The following is a 6,847-nucleotide window of genomic DNA, read 5'->3' as shown; positions in this document are numbered from 1 at the left end:
CAACACACAACCTCAAGTCAGTAGCAGTTCTTTAATAATAAAAACCAAGCTACACTTGGATCCATTTGAACTATATCATGTCCAAACTACTTCTGCAAAGAATGTTGACATGTCTTTGAGAAGTTGGTTAGAGATTTGCCTTTGTAGCATGGTCCAAAGGGTTTGTATTCCCACTGCTTTCGTGATTCTTTTAGGACTGTATTCCTATCTATTTTAATAGTGCTCAGGGACAACCTTAGAGAGTTCTGGTAGAAATAACATCTTTTTCATAACACAGAAATGATCAGGTGTGAAAACATTATTGGGCCTACTGGGCTTGATGACATCATAACTCTTGAACCTCCAGTGTCCCCTCAGACTGCCTCCAAATATGAGGTGGTACTATCTGATGCTGAAAAAAAATCCATTGTTTAGAAACCTTAAAGGAGAGCATGGGAACTGCATGCTAGGAATGATACATCACACAATGCAAATCACTTTGATCTAGTGATATCTGAAGACATGCTGAACAATTGGGGAAAGAAATTGCTCTTAATCATACTATTGATAAGGTCTATTAGCCTTGAAATATAGATCAAAAATTTTGAACTTTAAAAAGGGTGAAGTAAATTGTGAAATTATCAGTGGATTCATTGCTTATGATACTTGAATGTATGCATATGCAAATAGACTCACTTCAGATCTTTCATATCCTCTAGCTATATTAGAATATGCGTCGACAGAAGTGAGAAAGGGAAGTGTTTATGAAGTTTTAAAACTATGTATACTATAGATACTAGAGCCAGTCCTACTTTTTGAAAGAGTTGTTGGTGGGGGAGTCTGAGACCCTAGAAGTATGGTCCACTGCAAACTTTGTTTATGAGGGATATTAAAGATGCATTTCAGTATTATTTCTTATACGGATGTTTGGGAATCTAAACTGTAGTTGGAAACAAAGTTATCCTGACACATGCTTATTTTGTCTATGACATCTTTTCTTCCTCTGCCAAATGTTTATGGATTATTTTTGGAAGATTCCTTAATGAAATGTTACACTCAGTACTAGTCTGATCTGTAATACCATGCAAAAGTTATGATGAAATCATAGGAGACTATAACTGATATATATTAGTATTTAAGGCATTATTGGGATAACTATTAAGAGAGATAGTAAAGCATTCTGCCTTTATGAATAACTACTATCAATTTCAACATTGTCTTAATAATATATTACAACTAAGCCCACTTATATAAGGTGAAATAAGCTTGGAGAGGTTGAATCAAGAAATATTTAAGCTTTACAACAAAACTTAAAGTGGGATCTTAAATTGTAAGCATATTAAGATTAATAGCCTTGGTAGACTACTGCAAAGGAAACAGTATATCACAAACTTTGTGCAGTTCTGGTAGTACAGTTTGTGTCCAAATGTTTAGCAATGAAATCATTCATATTTTAGTAAGATGGCATTCCATTCCATCCAGTAGATTTTTACTCATCTGCACAGAAACATGCATTATCATGTTTATGAACACATTATTTATTACTGAGAGACTGAAAAAAGAAAAATAAAATATTAATCATGGGCTGTACCATGTTAAAAATAAACCTAGAATTTTATGAATCAGAAGAAGTAACTAATATCTCTTTGTCTTAGTTCCATTCATCTGGTTATAGCAGATCGATTTCTGCAGGTTTTCTTCAATAGCTTCTTACAACGGATCCTAAATTTTTCCTTTTTCCTGCTATTTTGTTTTTTTTAATTTATTCCTCAGAGATGTGTATTCCTTCATTAGTCATGAAATTTTGTATCCTTCAGACTGTTTGTTTTTCTTTTGTCACAGTCTGGAAGACCAAGCTGGTAATAAAACATCAAAACCAGCATTCATCTTTAAATCCTAGTTGTTGTCTATTTAAAGTGGGGTTCATTGGTATAAAAACTAGCCTTACTTTAAATAGCTTATATATTTTTCTTACTTAGTATACCTTTCTTTGGTGATGCARCTCAGCTGTTAGTTCTCTTTTCTTTAACTTTGCAACTTTCGGTTCATGTTCATTAGCAATAAATGCTTAGATGATAAAAAGTTGAAGTAGAGCAAATAAATTACTCTTTTTGTCTCAGCAAAAATAGCAGACTACTGTGTTTAGATAGTGATTTATTTATAAATCCCTTCTGCTTTCATATACTTTACAATAATTTATATCTTTTACTAAAATTAAATGATTGCCTTTATATAGAAAAATGCAATTTTTCAAAGTTTAAAGATGAATAAAATCAAAATTTGTGAGCACAAGTTAAGTAAATTGTAATCCAATAACTATCTTCTTTTTTATAAGAAGAGACGTTATTTGACTGAGTTTTTGATATACAGCAAACTTGACATACAGCACTGACAATGAATATATGCTGTTTTTTAGGGGTGTTAGCCTAGTATCTAAGCCAAATACTTTCTAGCGCATATCCTTTTATCCCTCTCTCTGCTCAGGAAGAACAGGACACTGAATTTTCTATTCATTTCTGGCTGCAAAAGACATTATGTATTATATATGTCTTATGCGTTGTTGAAGTATCAGAGGTGATTGTCTTTCAAGGGAGTTTGTAGCTGGATTAGAATTAAACTGAATGAAGGGTTCTGTATTCATCTCAGACATTTATTCTCAATGTGTTGGTTAATTGAAAAAAATTTTTTTCTTGTCCTTATTTTAGCAGTAAGGAGTTATGCCATTTATTAGGCATTTCTTTGAGACGTAGCAGATAACAGGTTTACTGAAGGCAATTATTCTAACAATGGCAGGTACAATACAATCCTTCAGCATTTATAGAGCTTTATTTACATGTGAAATGAGATAAGCACATAAAGATTCTGAGGAATATTGCTATGTGTAAAGTTACTCACAAACTCATGAGACCCATTTCTTACTTTTTAAAATATTTCTATTCACTCAGCAGTAAAAAATTGGCTTTGTATATGTATACCTACACATCAAAGGAAGATGTGCCATATATAAAAGATATGAGAAAAGAGGAGATAAGAAGAAAGATTATCCTGACCTCAGGGAGAGTGAGACATCGGTAATGTTGTAAATTAAACTTGCTGTGTATTCAGGGCCTTTGTTTGTATTCTAACCTGGTCAACAGTATCATTTGAAACTTCATCACTGTGCAGGGGTGCAACAACTTTTCTGCCCCAGAATCACTGGCCGCTGGACCTGAAGAATGACCTTTGTGGTGAGGGCCTTGGACAATACAGAGAAACAGCTCCTGATTCCTTTCCACACTGAGCAGTAATATATCATCACACTATCTCTCTCATGATTTCTGCAGGTCCTTTCATACTAGAATTTCAAAGCTCCTTACACATTCATCCTCGWAATGTTATCTGAGCTACATATAGCAGACTTTATTTCCAAGGCAAATCATCAATAAAATCATAAAGAAATCCCAGGTCTTCCAGCCCTTACTCTGCTATTTCCTAACCTCTGGACCAAATTCCAAGATGCAGATGGCAGGATGTGAAATAAGACTGAAGAGTAGAAGAGATGTTACTATGCTGGACTGGGACCCTGCATGGTACAGAGCATTTTACAGCTTTTGAAGCCTTTGGATTTCAGAAGACTGCACAACCTGCAGGGCTGGCCATATAGCTCTCACAGTTATTCTCAAAAAAAAGGCTGAAAGACACCATGGGGAATAAAGTTGACAATATTCTGTTGTCAGTCTCTGCTGTCTCCAAACTTACAAATTCAAAAGAAACAACTGGCTATAGAAATTTCTTTGTTTTCACAGAAATAACAGATGGACATGAATTATATAATCATACAGTTCACTCCTCCTTGTCATGTATTAATGGATTGTGAAGTCTGCAACCAGGATTTCGATACCAATTACTTGTTCTCCATTGTGATTTTAGTGTACTGACAATTTTTCATGAATTACCCATGATATCTTAACCCTCTTTCTCTGTCAGAAGCAGCCCACTCTGAAGGGTTAAACTGGCTCCAGCCGTGGCCCTTGGGCTAGATTCATCAAAATGGGCATAATATTCAAGATGTCATGTAGATATCCCATTCTTCAAAGAAAGACCTCAAACTATGTATTGCTGAAACATGAGACACGGGTGTTTTTCCAGTCTTGAATGATGACATTTTTTTGATCTCTCAAATGTATTCTAGTCCTAAGCTATCCTTACACTTAAAAAGCTTTGCCTATTGTCCATTTTTCTGCACTTGCTTCTTGCTGTATCTAGAGTGGATATGGAGAAAGTTTGCTCCTTTCCTTGTTCTTGTTACTTTTTATGTACTTCTTGTCCTTTGACACTCACACTAACCCACCTAATTCCTTTAATATTCCTCTAAGGTCATGTTTTCAGACCAAACTCACAGGACTCCTAGTTTTTTTTTCCACTTGGCTCACACCTTTTCTTGAAATGCAGAGTCTGAAACTGGCAGCTGAGGCTGTCCCAGTATGATCCCATAGGAAGATCATTTCACAAGTCTTGCATACAATAAATCATTTTCCAGCAGTGTAATCCTGATGATTCAAACTCAGTCTATGATGCCTGACAGCTATAGCTAGGGTGACACAGGAGGAGACAGAGGCCACCAGACAGGGAGGCAAGAATGCAGCAATAATAGTAATGTGCTCTTTCGAGAGTGGGAGCAGAGCCAAGGTGTGATAAACGTTTACAGGCTGTGATGACAGTTCAGCAGATTTTTAAAAGCATTATGCTGCCACCTAGTACACTGTATTAGTAGAAGCATTGCCCTTTGCAAAAGCACTGAAAAATACAATAAGATGCAAAAAAAGACCCCAATGCAAGGTATGTAGCATCCGACATGAGCTTCACATGTCAGAAAAGTAAGCACAAATAGTATGAGCCAATGCCTCTGTGTGAGACATCACTGTCCATAGATCAACAGGAAAATAGATCTGTAGTATAACAGTGTTTCTCTGAATGGAAATATTGCTTTTCTACCSTACTTGAGAACTGTAAGCCTAGGGAACTAGATGATTTGACTGCTTACCCCATTGTGTTTAAAATGTGTTCCTCATAATTCATATATCTTCCCAGTCCCTGAACTTTTCTGGACACCTGGAATTAACTCACTGGTTTATAGTGCTATTTGAGAGTCAGAACCCACCCAACGTCAGGATCTCTTTCTCTGCTTTTTTTCTCAAAATGTTGTCTCTGACATACCCCAAAGACTTGTCAGACAGCCTTTGCCCTGTACTCCTCCTCCAATTGACAACTAGGTAAAAAAACCTAAACCATTAACATACCATGGATAGTGCTCTCAATGATTCTACTAATTATAAAGAAAAAATAAATACTAACTATCTCACTTCCTCACTAAGGCAGTCAGCAGATCCCTGCCCTGGATACACCTTATTCTATTCCTTTTCCCACTGCCCAGAAACATGTATTCACTTGTAAAGTACAAAGCACTGTCTTTTCTCTTTTTATCCATGGCTAGTACTCCTAACAAGCCTTATCCTCTGGTGCTAATATGCCAGTCATAAATTACTCCACTAAATTTGTATCATGCTATTTAAGCACTATTCATTAGATTAGTGAATTATGTCCTGCCGTGACATACCCTAGATGCCTTTTATGGGCTGTTTTTTGTCAAAATAAGTGGCTGTCAGGCAGCAGCTTTGAGATATCTTTGACACTTAAACATGGGACTGAGAATTCTAAAGTCACTTTAGGGATCCTAAAAATCCATTTATGCATTTTGCCCTCTGAGTAGAGGCAATTGCCATTCTTTTCTACATCTGCTTCCAAATAACAAGGACAAAAAATCTCATGTATAGTTGAGGGACATGAGTAGAGAATGTAAAAGTACTGTAAAGTATATAGATTACTTACCTGAAAGAGGTATCTTTTAATATATATGAGACACATACATTACATCTTTAATGCAGCAGTGATATATACATATGGAAAGGACACTTGTTTATTGCCCTTTCACATATAGGTGGTTCTTTTTGATGCTCTATACATCATTTTCTAGTTCTCTTGTAGCTACATGACCAAAGATAAGTCTCTGACAAACTACCAATTACAAGTTCTTCATCCTGACATTTTTACAAATGCTTGTTGCTATCCTATTAACCTTGGTTACCCACCTACAGCCCCAAGTTAGGCAGAGATCTGCATGACTGAATGCACAAATACAAATCTTACTGAGAGCTGTTGTTTTTGTAGCTTTCCCTCCTGGGGGCTAAGTCACAGTGTTTTGCAGCGCTCCACTCAGCTATGAAGGGTGTTGAAAATTCTGGGATTACAGATATGTTTACACAATATATTTATCTTTAGAAGATACAAGTACTTTTTATGCACTGAGGGATTTTGACCTTTCTGATAACTTGCTTTCAGCACAGTTATATCAAATAATGACATTCAATTTAGTTCCACATTGTGATTCCTTTTACTGAAAGCTGACATGGCTGGAAAAGGCTTTATAACCTGTCTGCATCTACAGACAACAGAACATAAAGGGACTTTGTTTAGTCTGCATGAGCATGAGCCTTGGCTTTATATTTTATGTATAATTTAAACCCTCCAAAGTGTTTTGTTTTTTATTTTTAGTTCTCATTTGGAAGTTTAAACACTTGCTTTAGGGATTTAAAACATCTGTTGTTTTTAGCAAAAAAGAATGATGGATATTTGATGCTTGGTGTGGGAGATTTATTGGATAAAAGGAGTTATTAAAACTGACTGGTCTAAAGATTGGGAGGTTTCAAATTAGACTTCAAACACACCTATATATTTCACATAAGTGTTTGAAGGAAAATAAGCACAACATTTTTATTGGATATAAAAGACACAGGAAAAAATGATACACAAAGTTAGTGTTTTGACTCAA

The sequence above is a fragment of the Apteryx rowi genome, unplaced genomic scaffold (assembly GCF_003343035.1).
Source record: "Apteryx rowi isolate R43461 unplaced genomic scaffold, aptRow1 scaffold_303, whole genome shotgun sequence".
NCBI lineage: Eukaryota > Metazoa > Chordata > Aves > Apterygiformes > Apterygidae > Apteryx > Apteryx rowi.
The sequence above is the reverse complement of the archived record's forward strand: the minus strand, read 5'-3'. Positions refer to the sequence as shown.